This window comes from Tenrec ecaudatus, chromosome 7 (genome assembly GCF_050624435.1).
Source record: "Tenrec ecaudatus isolate mTenEca1 chromosome 7, mTenEca1.hap1, whole genome shotgun sequence".
Lineage (NCBI taxonomy): Eukaryota > Metazoa > Chordata > Mammalia > Afrosoricida > Tenrecidae > Tenrec > Tenrec ecaudatus.
This window is the reverse complement of record NC_134536.1, coordinates 45,346,117-45,360,153: the sequence shown is the minus strand read 5'-3', so window position 1 is coordinate 45,360,153 and position 14,037 is coordinate 45,346,117. Positions and strand designations below refer to the sequence as shown.

General features: G+C 42.2%; 1 non-coding gene across 1 annotated transcript; it reads right to left on the bottom strand.

Annotated features, from left to right (window-relative positions):
• Window positions 1-529: 529 nt before the first annotated feature.
• On the bottom strand, window positions 530-691 carry LOC142453844 (U1 spliceosomal RNA). Its single transcript, XR_012785428.1, has one exon. It is a non-coding gene; the product is annotated as a U1 spliceosomal RNA (small nuclear RNA).
• Between the last annotated feature and the right edge of the window lie 13,346 nt (window positions 692-14,037).

Genomic DNA, 14,037 nt, shown 5'->3' with positions numbered 1-14,037 from the left:
TTATGTAATCATTGCAGCTTTCTATTGTACAACTCACGGTGTACAGCTCCATTTTACTAAGTTACTGGTTCAATTATCCTCAACATTCTCTTCCAGGTTTTACAAATGTGTAATTAATTTCCTCTTGATATTCACACTTTTATAATGAAGACTTCTACCCCTTCTTTTTAGTCTGTTCTATTATTTGTTTCAAGAAGATTCACAGAGGTTTAATGTTTATAAAACAAAGTACAGGTGTTCATCATGTGCTGGGCACTCTAAATTATCATACTAATGATCATTTATTGATCATAAAATGATTCTCACATAATGATCATCATAACACATAACTCTTAGCTCTGATCACAGCAAGACCTGTGGTTCAAAATGCCCAGCCACTCCAAGGGAGAAAGGTGAGGCTGGGTGTTCCCATAGAGGTTAACAGCCTTAGGAACATTATATATAGTTGTACTGCATCAGCATCAGCTCAATGGCAATGTATTTTGTTGTTGTTTTGTTTTCTGTATTTGGAGGGTGATATATGTATATATATGGATAGCATGAACACAGTCCCCACTACCACAAATTATGCAGTCGAGTTTCCAACATTTGGGGAAATCTCAGGGGTCAGCTCATCCAGAGTGCAATGGGTGAGCCTCGCCCTGGGAAAACCACCTTCATGATCAAGGTATCTCCCCTGCCAGGTAAATATTATTATAACTATATTGTGCACAGAGAAGTACTTAAATATCTTATGTGAATTATCTCATTTCATTTTTACAACAATCCTATGAACGAGTTTTTATCTCATTTGCCAAAAATGACTTCATGGATATATATATCAGTGACCCAAAATGGATGATACTATCGTTGGCAGGCATTAGAACAATCCAGCGGGGCTGTAAAAGCAGATACCTATACTTTATCCTTGATTATGGACAAAATTTTTCAATAGCTAGGAGGCCATAAGTAATTTTTTTCTCTGAAAAGGGGTCAGCAATTCAAATAAGCTTGTTATGTAATTAAGTACCATTGAGTGAGTCCCCACTCATAGTGACCTTCTGCACAACAGAACTAAACACCGGCCGGTCCTGTGGCATCTTCCCATGGTTTGTATTTTGAGTTATTGTTGAAGCCACGACGTCAATCTCTCTCGCCAAAGGTCTTCCTCTTTCTCACCACCTTTCTATATTACCATGCCTGATGTCCTTTTCCAAGGACTGAGGGCTCCAACAACATGTCCAAAGTACATCCTCACCTCCAAGCCCTGCCATCCTCACCTCCAAGAAGTATCTTGGCTCTACTTCCTGTTTGTCTTGACAATCCGTGGTACTTTCACTACTCTCTGCCAGCACCACCGTGCGAATGCATCAAGCTTCCATCAGTTTCCTTAGTTCCTTGAACTTTCACACTCAGACAAGGCCATTGAAAATTCAATGGTCTGAGTCAGGTGCACCTTGGTCCTCAAACTGATACCCTTGCTCTTCAACACTTTGAAGAGCACTTGGGCAGCAGATCTGCACAATGAAGCGTGTTGGTTGACCGCTTGACTGCTTCCATGAGTATTAATTGCGGAGCCAAATGGAATCCCCGACAACTTCAGTCTTTTCTCCATTTATAATGATGCTGCCTATTGGTTCAGTTGAGAGGATTTTAGTTTTTGTTTTTTTACAAGAAGGTTCACGGAGGTTTAATGTGTATAAAGCAAAGGATGGGATAGTCCAAGAGTCAGTATAAATTATCTGAATAATTCATAGATGAGAGGAGAGAGAGAGGGTTATGAGATCCACACTTGAACATATAAAAAAATTATTCACATAATGACCCCCACCTGCAAGGATAGTGCAACCCTTCCTCTGACCCCCAGGGCGGTGAGGCCTGTTAAGAAAAACACCACCAAGAGGTGAACCAGGGTAAGCCCAGGTGCTGGATGGAGCGGAGCAGGGCACCAGTCCACAGGGAGGGAGGATGAGGAGGGGGCAGTGATGTCGCTGAGGCATTTCTTGACCAGAGGGTGAGTTCATCAGCTGTCTACCACAGTTCAGGGATAGTGGAGATGGCTGAGCAGCTCCTTGAAGCAGCTATGCTGCTGGAGAAGGCTCAGGTAATACATGCAGAAGTCTAGCTTCTGGCTGATGTCGGCCATGGCTGCCATCAGTGGGCACAGGATATGTTTGGCACAGTCCTGGAAGGAGTTGATCTGTGCCAGCCACTGTTGAGATACAGGATGCTGCTGTCGCGGGGATAGAACCAGGTCTCCAGGGTAGCCAGGCCAGCGCATAACCTTCCCATGGTGTGATACTGGCACCAACAAGTGTTCGCTTGGATGCTTCCCAAAATACCACAAATGTGCTCTTTATGGAGGAGTTGGGATGGAAATGAATGGTGACATAGGAGCCTGTCATGTGCCAAGTGTACTGTAGGCTCCCCTGTCATGGTAGAGGGGAGACAGGTGGAGTCACTGAGGAGCATCCCCACATTGATCACACAGCTAATACTTGAGGCTGACTTTGTCTGAAGAGCCTGGCAGCACTGATGCTGGGTGGCTGCTGCAGCATGTCACTGAGGTGACAGTTAACTGCCTGTCCCATCTCCCTGAACTGCTGGTTCCTCTTTTTCCCAGGGGACATTCGGGTATAGGATTCTCCAGGACTTTATTGAGAACTGCGGGAGACTTCCAGTTGCCGCGGTCCAGGCTGCTGGAAGCACTGGAGAACCTCGGCAGAATGGCAAGGCATGTGACAGGGAGTCAAGCAGGCGAGGGGCACGGCCAGAAGTACAGAATATGCATCATCGTCATCGAGCAGCTTGGTGAAGGTCGGGTGAGCGGTGGGGAACTCCTGAAGCATTTTCTGTGTCGAGGAGGCAATCAGGTGGTCCATGTACTTGAGAATACTGCATCCATTCTTCCTGAGATGGAGCTCGGAGCTCGGCCTCTTGTAGCCATGACATCTGAAAAGGGTGGTTTGCCCACTAGCGGTGTACATGATGCACCTGATGGCCCACCCATTCCCCTCGAAAGGTCTTTCTTGCATAGAACCTCGGGAGCAATGTCATCAGAATTCCTACATGGTGTCTCCTTTGGCTCCTCATCATATTTAACTTTGATGATCAGTCCAAACCCCCTCTTTTCGCCTCCAGAGCTTTGTTTGGGAGCAGGCTGCTCTGTTCAGGTCACTCCTGGTGAAGGGCAGCCGCAGGTGGCAGTGAACCTCAGGCTCAGCCAGCACTTTGCTCCAGGAGTGACTTTCCGCAGCTGAATTCCAGCACCAGGAACACAAAGCTGTTGTCCTGGGAAAAGTCCTGGAAGTTAACGACATGCTGGTGTACCAGCCTGCAGTGAGTAGCTATCTGCATGAACATTTGTGATCGCGGCAGCTTAGCACCATCTGACCGTCGACCACCTCCTTTGTGTCCTCATTCAAGATCTCGAAGCACTTGGCAAAGCGTCCCTGGACCAAGGAGTGACCACGCAGAAGGTGCCGCAGACTGCACGGGTCTGCTAGGACCTCAGAGAGCTATTTTTGTAATACGTATTGAAATCTGCAATCTTTGATTTTCATCGATGTTTCAAGTCCTCCTCAATTTCAGCAAGCAAGGTTTTCATCTGCATATCATGGGCTATTCCTACGCGCTCCTCCAGCCCCGGTGCCACATACTTCTTCACGTAAGGCAGCTTCTCGAGTTGTTTGCTGAGCAGGTGTAAGTAAGCGCACACACCCTGGCAGGCAGCTTACTTGGTTTTAAGCATGCAGTATCCCTGTGTTCAGTTCAAGCGACTGCCATGCCCATGTGCAGCATGAGCACCAAGTTTGGGTCCTACAGTAGATACTGTGACCCTAACTTCACAAGGCTCCGACGAAAGTGTACGCATCTGGCTCAAAGCCAAGGGACAAGAATCAATAATCACACAAGATCATTCCACTCCACCAGAAATCCATGGAAAACCAGTTTCAATTCTATTGGGTGTGTGCTTCCTAAATAATTCAATGAGGTGAGTTGTTTCTAACATCTTTTATGGGTTGAAATGGTTTTTAAATTTTTATGAACTATCCTTTCGCTGGTAAGTTGTGGATGGATAGCGACTATACACACATTAATTTGATCTAGCATCTGGGAAGAAAATTAGAATATATTGGCTGCTAAATGCAAGGTCAGCAGTATGAACCTACCGTCTGCTTTACAGGGGGGATGGGGGAAGAAAGAAAAAGCCTTTCTGCTCCTGTAAAGATTTACAGCCTCAGAAACCCAAGGGCACAGTTCTAATCGGTCCTGTAGAGTTGACATGAGTCAGAATGGACTCAATGGCAATGAGTTTGGTTTGGGGTTTGAGACCTAACCCTGAAACAGCTCTCACTCTCACTGCCATCAAATCGATTCCAATTCACAGCAAACCTCTAGGACAGGACAGAACCACCCCTGTGGAGTTCTGAGACTGTAGATCTGTTCTTCTGCAAAGTGGCTGCTGGTTTCGACCTGCTGACTTTTCAGTTAGTAGTTCAAAAGATAGCCTACTACACCACCAGGGCTCCATCAAACACATAACTTGGTATACATGTACTTGAAGTTAACCACGAGAAGGTAGCACGGAACTCTTGCTGCACAGCAGTTCAGTAGTCTGCTACTATGAAAGGTCAGCCAGTTTGAGCGCACAGCCCACTCGCGGAAAGAGAGGTCCTGATGCGACAGTCGGCTTCCGTAAAGATGACAGCAGTGCTACGTGGTCCCTGAAAGTCACTCTGAGCCCGACTTGGTGTGATGATACCTCACGTCGGAAGTTTACACGGACTGTGTTTTACACAAATTGTCCAGGCAAAAATACAGTTGGCACCTCTGGGACTGACTTAGATTTGCCATGTTTGGCTAGTCACATTTTGGTTGTGAAAATAATATAAAATATTAGTGACCCTCTCTTGACAGGAAATTCTCCATAAACTAAACCGAGCAGGGAATTGACATCGAGCCTTTAAAATGCACACTTCAAAGAGCTTTTCCTTTCACTTTCCTTTAGATTCATACCATTTTCTTAATCCTTTCTTCCTAGGACTATTAATCCTTAAAAATATATATTTTTCCATCCTTTTAAGCACTGTTGAAGAGCCTCCAAGTTCTCTGTTTCTCTTCTGAAGCCCGGAAATGGACACAATTTACTGAGTCGGAAACGCAGATTCGTTCAATGTGCCGCCAAGCTTCCTTTCTATTCACAGTCTCTCTATCATGATTTCCACAAATCACCACCCTGCTTCCACAGCACCCCTTTACCACAGGCAGTAATCCCCAGATATTACTTTGGAGGCCCCAGATTAAAATGTACAAGGGCGGGGGGCGGGGGGGGGCGGGGTGCCGACACATCAGTTGTCTCATGTCTGAGCCCATGGCCGCCTCCATTGTGTCAACCCGCTGAGGGCCTTCCACGTTTTCACAAGCACGATGTCCTTTCCAGGGTCTTGTCGCTCCCCATAACATGCCCAACGTTAGGTGAGACAGCGTTCCACCTTTCAGGAGCATTCTGGCTCTTTCTTCCAAGATCCATTGGTTTGTTCCTTCGGCAGGTGGGCTCCTCGGCACAAGCTCCCTACTCCCATAAAGAGTTACCATCTTGGAAAGCCACAGTTTTCCAGGGGAGTGATACCCTGTCCTAGAGGGTCTATGTGAGTCAGAATCCACTCCACGGAAGAGAGACAAAGGTAGAGACAATATAAACGCAAGATGGGACACCTGCAGCAGATATCCACAGAGTTCTAGCGAGTGACAGTCATCATGGGGGGGAGGTGTAGGGGGCGGTAAGGGGGTGCTCTCCACCGCAAAGCCAGCAAAACTCATCCTTGTCTCTCCAAGAGCTTCCTTCGAAGTGACGGATCCGAGACACAGAGTCTACTGTGGTTTGTCTGTTGAAAATACACACAATAGGAAGAAACCCCTCAGGTCTCTTGTGAAAAAGTCACATTGACGTCTCACCAACTATTAATGGAAATACTAAGCTAAATCTTTAGCCATCAAGTAATGCATGTATAAGTAATATATTGATTTTTTTTTTAGTTTTACCTGTCTGTATAGATTATTTATTTATTTCTGTGTTGGGTTAGATGGATTATAATAAGGACCATTAAACCCCCATAATACACAAGAATTTTTTCATCCTGAGTCATACAGATAATTCCAAGGATAAATAGAGGTTTCTTTATTATTATTATTTTGAAATAGAGGCTTCTTAATGGAACTTCAAGCATTTATACATAACTAAACAAAAATTTTAATATTCAAATATATTACAAAAGCTCAAACTGAGTCTGTCATGTTTGGTTTCTGTCTATGTTTGCTTTCTGTTGCATTTTGTTTCAGACTGATTGTTTCACACAAAAGAATATATTACATATATTGCAAGTAGGGAAGGGTTTCACTACATCTTATCTCACCCAAAGTTTATTAGTCTTGGCAATAAGAATGCTGCATTTCTTCAGAAAATTCTAAGATGTTTCTACTAAAAAAAAAAAAAAACAAACAAACTTCAGAACTGATCTATATTGGTAACTCAAACCGTAATCTGATTTCTAGCTGTTACCTAGAGATATTGAGGAATCAAACCCTCAAAACCACTTCCATCAACTGATTCCAACTCATATTAACCCTGTAAGACAGAGTAGAGCTTCTCCCCAGGGGGTTCTAAGACTTGAAGTCTTTACAGGAGGAGACAGCCTCATCCTTGACCCACCTGAAGAGATGATAGGAAAATTCTTTAGGGTCAGCTGGGATGAGGAGGGTGGAGATTGCTTATGAATATGCAATCCCAGCCATCCCACCAGAGCAATTTACTTTTCTAAACTGTTTACTGGTTGGACTTCTGTGTAAAGTCTCATTTAAAGAGTGATCAAAATATTAATAATATTGTTATTAATACTAATAACTACCAAGAATATTAACAAAGTGGTTAATAACTTGAAATCTAATTACCAAGTACATAAATTTTGTAAGCAAGAAGACTGAAAAATTATTAAATAATTTTAATTTTTAAATAAATAGTTCTTATTTCATAGGGAATAAAAATTACTTAATCAAGATAACACAGCTAGTAAACATCTGGCTGAATTTAAGAATTCCTAGGCTAGTCTCAGGTATGAAAAATAAAAGGATATGTTCAAATGAATTTCTATTTCCCAAAAGTCTACTAAGAATAAGGCACTCTGCTAGGTCTCCAAGGAATAAAAAAATAATAATAATAAGGCCTAGCCTTTGATAGAAATTTGGAATAGAAAGCTAGAGAAAAGAAAGAAGGGAAAATATTCATTAAAATCCATTCATTCCTACCTACTTCTTTTAGAATTTAGTAGCTTTCTCAAAGCCACCTTCAAGTACATGGCAGGATCACGCCATCTTTTTACCCCAATTATGATCCCAGATCTGGTTCACCAATTCTCAGGATGCTCCTCCACTTGAAAAATCCAACTGAACTTATCCCTCGAAAAGTCTCTAAAAAGTCTTAAGGTTAAAAAAAGAAAGAAAATGTCTTTGGACTGCAGTTCCAAAAGTTACTATTATGGAATATTATTCATACACATTCACTTCTTTAAAAATAAAATGTATGATTCCTCTACTCTCCTAGACTTTACTAGATTCAAAACTAACCTGTGGTGGGGGATTCTTGAATAAAATACATTTCTGTGGCTAACATACAAATAGGCTTTGAAGAATGTGATGTGAGTAGTAAGGATGCTCTCTATATATACATATTGAATTTAAATGTTACTGAAGGTATATACATATGCCCCAATCAGTGTGAGTTAAATGCCATATAAAAATATGAATAATATATTATTTATAAGTATTAATAATATATTGTTTATAATCAGTTCACACTGTGTTATCTATCATGAGAATTTTAAAGGGTATTTTCATTCTTCCAAAGTATAATGCATTCCTCATAATTCACTGGAAACGATGACTAAATCTTAGTAAAAACAATCTTAATAAAAGTTACCAAAAAAAAGTTACCAATACCTTCTTGCCAAATTTTCAGAGATAAAATGAATTTTCTAGAAAATGAAAACTTGTTTCCTTTTTATATGAAAAATATATATATCTTTGTGTACTTTTTGGTTAATATACTAAACATAAAATGGAATAAATAAATAGTAAAATTTCCCTTAAGAAATAGGTACAAGAAACCAAAACAACATTGTAAATCTCAGGAGATAACCTGTTCTTGCAAGATTTGCAGACCAATTTTTCAAGATCCAAAGTGTTTACACAGGCTCACAAAACCTTGGATCTTTTCCCAGACTAAACCTCCAACACTTCAAGAGTTGGCCCATCACTAATATTTACAATATTTTTTGACATTTCATGAGATGGACTTGTAGGCCTTTGTGATAGGCTGGCTCCCTAATATGATGGTGTGCCAAAACAATTCGCTGTATGTGAAAGGCAGTCAGATGGCACTGACATTTTGCAACAGGAAGGAAATAATTCATAGGCACCATAAGCTTGTTACATCTTGTTAGCTCTGTTCACTGAGAATCATCATCAGGGACCTCATATACAAGAGTTACCAAGTTGTACCCCTGAGAAATATTCCTTGACAAGTGACCTGAGACCTATGTTAAGATATTTCTTCCAGGATTCTTACATTTCCTTACAGAAAACTTTTAGAAATGAACTCTCAAGATGCTGATTTCTTTAACTTTCCATGAGACTGACATCTTTAACCTTTTATAATTAGACTTTTTAACATCCATTCACTTGCTAAAGTTGCTGCCTGTAAGAGTAAAGTAAAACTCGAACTCTTTGGCAACATCGCTCCCAGTAATCCATTTATCCTTTATGACTTTTAAAAGCTAAACAGGGCATTTCTAGCAGATTACAAGTTACTTGTGAAGATTGCATCATAATTTTATATTCATTGCAGTAATAAGATAAAGCCAGTGGATCACTTTAGATTTTACGTTCCCATGAAGAACTGTATACATACAATTTTTTTTAATTTTGCATTTGATAAGACTCTATTTTCAATTTCCTCACTGTCCTTGTGCCCTTTTTAAAGAGTGGTAAAAATTTGTTCTACGTGTCATTTTAGAGGAGCAAACAGTCACAGAAGATCGATTATAGGGAGAATCTGGCAACATAAGCCGTCCTTATGTTATATTGTCAGATATGCTGACCTAGCCAAGACACGCAGATGGCACAGCCTCCCTTGTGAAGGCGATGACCTGAAGACCGAGAATTGCAGCTTTCAGTGTGGATTGCAACTCAATGTAAAGAAGACAAATCCTCACAACCGGGCAAATGGTTGCATCATGCTAAATGGAGAAAAGGTTGAACCTGTCAGGGATTTCATTTTACTCGGTCCACAATCCATGCTGACAGAGCAGTGCTTAGGTCAAAAGACACGTGGCATGGGGTAAATCTGCAGCACAAGGCCTCTGAAAGTACTGAAAGGCAAGGATGTTACTTTGAAGCACTGTGGTGTACCTGACCCAAGCTATAGCATTTTCAATGGCCTCATCTGTACATGAAAGTTGGACACTGAATAAGGAAGACAGAAGAATCAATACGTTGAGTTAGTTTCTCACAAGGCATATTGATAATATTGTAGACTGCCCAAAGAATGAACAGGTCTTTCTTGGGAGAAGTACAGCCAGTATTCTCCTGAGAAGCAAGGATGGCGAGACTTGGACTCACATACTTTGGACTTGTCAGGGGAGAGAAAACCTAGAGAAGTACATCGTGCTTGGTAAAGTAGAGGACCAGCAATAAAAAGGAAGACCACAGCAAGGTGGATTCACACAGTGGCAGCAACGATGGGTGCAAACATAAGAACAATTGCGAAATTAGCACAGGATTGGGAAGTGTTTCATTCCTAGATACGTTGGGTTGCTATGAGATGACTAGATGGCACCTACCAAGAACATCATTTTAGAGTTGATAGAAAGGGGACATTCAAAACATGGGACCAGTGTGGTAACGAACAACAGAGGAATGATATTTATCTTCCTGATTCCTCACTCTAGATTAGGTGCTCTAAAAATGCCATTACTTTCTTTCCTAGAGGAAAGGCCTTTGGAGACCATTTTAAAATAATCAATGACATATCCTAAGTGCTCTTTCACCTACCAAATTAAGAGTCTCCTGCGAATAATTACTGTTGTGCCTCCCCTTTTTAAAGATCCATTCCCCTGGACTATGATAGCTCTCACTGGAAACATTATGCTGAAGGTTCTGCCATCTTAAATGTGATCGTGCAAAATCAGATCTGTGGGGTCTGGTGACTATGGCAATGGCAGCTGAGACAGGGTTCCTCTGAGGGACCTTCAATCTACTTATAGAACCATGTCAAACACCAATACAAGCAGTGCTGGTTATCAGCTTCCAGTTAGCACTATGAGAGGGAGCTATTGTAGAAGAACGGGAGTCTTGGTTGCATATTGGTGACACTGTTGGCAGTTCGAACCCACCAGCCACTCCTAGGGAGAAACATGAAACATAAAAAGTGACTGACTCAGAAACCCACAGGGATGGTTCTACCGTGTCCTGTAGGGTGGCCATGAACCTGAGTTGACTCAATAGCAATGAGTTTGGGTTTATTATAGAAAAAGAAGGAAGTGCTACTATAGGAGTAGAGTTTCAGATAATTATGCTGCCAAAAAAAAAAAAGAGAAGAAAGAAATGATGACTGTGTATTTCCATATGCCCTCTAGAGACTGGATGATCTCAAGCAGGAGGGGCCATGCCACTGAATATGCCAACCATTTTAAGCCCAAAGCAAGGCTCGGCATTCTCTGTCCCCAGCCCCTTCCAGCTCAGGCACTTCTCTCACTCGTTCAGACTTAAACATTCTTTACCCTCCATCATCTTCTGCCTTGTTCAAGGCTTTAGTGCCTCTTTTTCTTCCTTGCCTCGGCCTCGCTTTTTATAGGAGTCTACTCTTTCACTTACCAGAGTCCTGAGGCAGGATGAGACAGGGACCGAGTTAGAAGAAGAATGGACTTGAGCATACCAAGTACCAATAATCCCAATTGGGGTTTTCACTCCCCATTTGGTCACTGGGTTCATTTATGTGGTTGATAATTTACAACTTGCAGTCCGGTAACATGAGCTTAAGCTATTTCCGTGGCAGCTCCCAGGTGACCTGGGGCAGGGAGACATTGAGGTGGCAAACAAGCGCAGCCTGCCTGGAGGTCCAGCCTGTCAGAATATGTCCTGTGAGGCAAGGCTGCCAGTTGAAGGGAATAATTACAGGGTGGCTTGAGTACCGGGGCAATGGAAACCGAACCGAAGTGTTTTCAGGGAGCTTTGCGCTCTGGCCTGGCGGCCTTCCATGGGGCCCCACAGCACACAGCCCTGTGTGCAATGCGTGTTTTACAGCAAGTTACAGCAACACCGCTATTTGCATTAGAACTTACCCCAGGTATGCCAGACAGCTGTGCCAAAGCACGTCTCACTGCTTCATTAATTCAAAAGCAGCCCACAGAAAAAAAAGCAAAATAACATTGGAACCCCAGTGCTGGATTCACTTTCTTGTCAAGAACTCACGATTATGTTGAGTCTCACAAAATATGATTAGTACTTGAAAATAAAGAAAGGTATTTTCTATAAAGCAAATAAAGACTCTAGCCCAAAGACAGACATCAAACCACTCCAGCCTTGAAACATCTCATAAGGAGATCTGTATCTTACCTCAGAAACAATTGGAGAAGTGCCTGAGCTGGAAGGAGGTGGGGGACAGAGAAAGGGACAGAGAGAATGTGGAGCCTTATTTTGGGGCTTGAAAATGGTTGGAATATTAGGTGTCATGACACCTCCTGCTTGAGATCATGTAGTCTCAGGAAGGAAGATGGAAATACACAATTATCAGCTCTTTTCTTTTTGTCAACGTAGACATCTGAAACTGTACACACAGATAGATAGATAGATAGATAGATAGATAGATAGATAGATAGATAGATAGATAGATAGATAGATGATAGACATGCACGGATGATCACAAGAATTGGAATAAATATGAGCTAAGTGGTGATACTGAGAGAAGAATGGTTAGTTCTGACAAACGTGGTTCAGAATGGCTCTCTAAGGATATGCTAGGCCTTTACAGCTAAGTAGAAACTAGCTAGGCAGAGCAGAGGGAGAGGAGAGGTTTTTACAGATGCATGGGGATATAGTGTGTCAAGGTAAAAAGGTGTAAAATATAAGGTGATTGTGAGAAAACCGTGAACAACTCAGATGATTATTATTGTTAGTTGCCATTGAGTTAACATGGACCCACACAAAACAGAGAAAATGTTGTCTAGCCCAGTACCTCCTTTGTTGCAGTTACCATGTATTTTAAATGCCTTACAATATATTTCAAAGCTACCCATACTTGGACATGTTCCCAGGAGTAACCAGTCCTTGGACATCGTGCTTGGTAAACTAGAGTGAGAGCAAAACAGAGGAAGGCCCTTAATGAGATGGTGAGGTAGGTAGCTTATTGTGCCAAACTGGCCGATAAACACATGTGGGGTTAATTGAAGGGCGGAGACATAAATGGCTTGGCGAGCCTCGCCTTTCTAATTCTCAGGTCTCTTGCTTTGGGATAATTGAACCAGGGTACAGCTGCCTTATCCAGTTCCCTACTTCAGCTGGCAAGGCTCACTTCTTGGAAGACATCCCCAGGGAGAGGCCGCATGAAACTACCCAGTGCATCCCTGGGTGCTGCAGCAGCCATGTGGAGACCCCTGCCAGCGCTGAGATGCTTACACACTCACTGGATTCAGCTTTCCTCCTACAGTCAGTGTCATGGTGTGTGTTTTGTGAGATGGAGGAGGACTTTGTGGATTCACGTTGGACATATGGGTTAATGTTGGACTTGTGAGCTTGGGCAGCACTAGGTTGGGATGCTTTCTTGATGTGCACTTAACCTTTATGTAAAACTCTCTTGTATACATGAGTTTCTGTGGATTTGTTTCTCTAAAGTACCCAGACTAACACAGATGGTTTGAATAATGGCTGCAACAATGGGCTCAAGCATAAGGATAGTTGTGAGGATGGTGCAGGGCCTGACAGGGTTTTATTCTGTTGTACATAGGGTCACCATGGGTGGGTACCAACTCGATGGCACACAGCAATGACAATCACTTCCTGCACTATATTGAACAATATTATATTGTGATCTGTAGGATTTTCCTTGGCTAATCTAAGAAAGTAAATCACAATGACAGATACTATGACCAGGACCATCAAGGAATCAGGACTAACCTAAGATCTTTGGCCCATGGAATTCATACGCTCACTGCAATAGGGAAGGGTACACACACAGGTGAACAGGAAATCGACAAGTGGGATTTAATAAGAATAAAACACCTGTGTACCTCGAAAGACTTTACAAAGAGGGTGACAAGACAACCCACAGACTGGGAGAGCACTTTTAGTAATGACACATCAGACAAAGGGCTCATTAATAAAACCTACAACACCATCATGACCTGCAAAAAGAGGAAACCCGTTAACTCTCTAAGGAAGTGGGCAAAAGAATGGAAAAGAAAGTTCACTAGGGAGGAGACCCATATGGCCAACAAACACATGAAAAAGTGTTCCCGTTAATTAGCCATAAGAGAAATGCAAATTAAAACAGCCAAGAGATATCACCTAACATCCCTGAGGTTAGCCCAAATAAGAAAATTGGAGAACAACAAATGTTGGGGAAGATGTGGTGAAATAGAAATTCTCCTCCACTGCTGGTAGTTGTGTAGATATGTAGAGCCACTGTGGAAATGATCTGGCAATACTTAAAGAAAATGGAAATTGAGCTGCCTTATGACCCAGTCATCCCTCTACTGGGTATATACACAGAGGAGGTAAGAAATAAAATACGACCAGTCATCTGCACTCCAATGTTTATTGCAGCATATTTCACAATTGCAAAGAATTGGAAAAAACCTAAATTTCCATCGATAGATGAGTGGATTAGTAAATTCTGGTACATACACACTATGGAGTACTATGCAGCACAAAAATGCACGGACAATCACATGGAACACGTCATTTCATGGGAAGATATGGAAGGAATTATGTTAAGGGGGGTAAGCC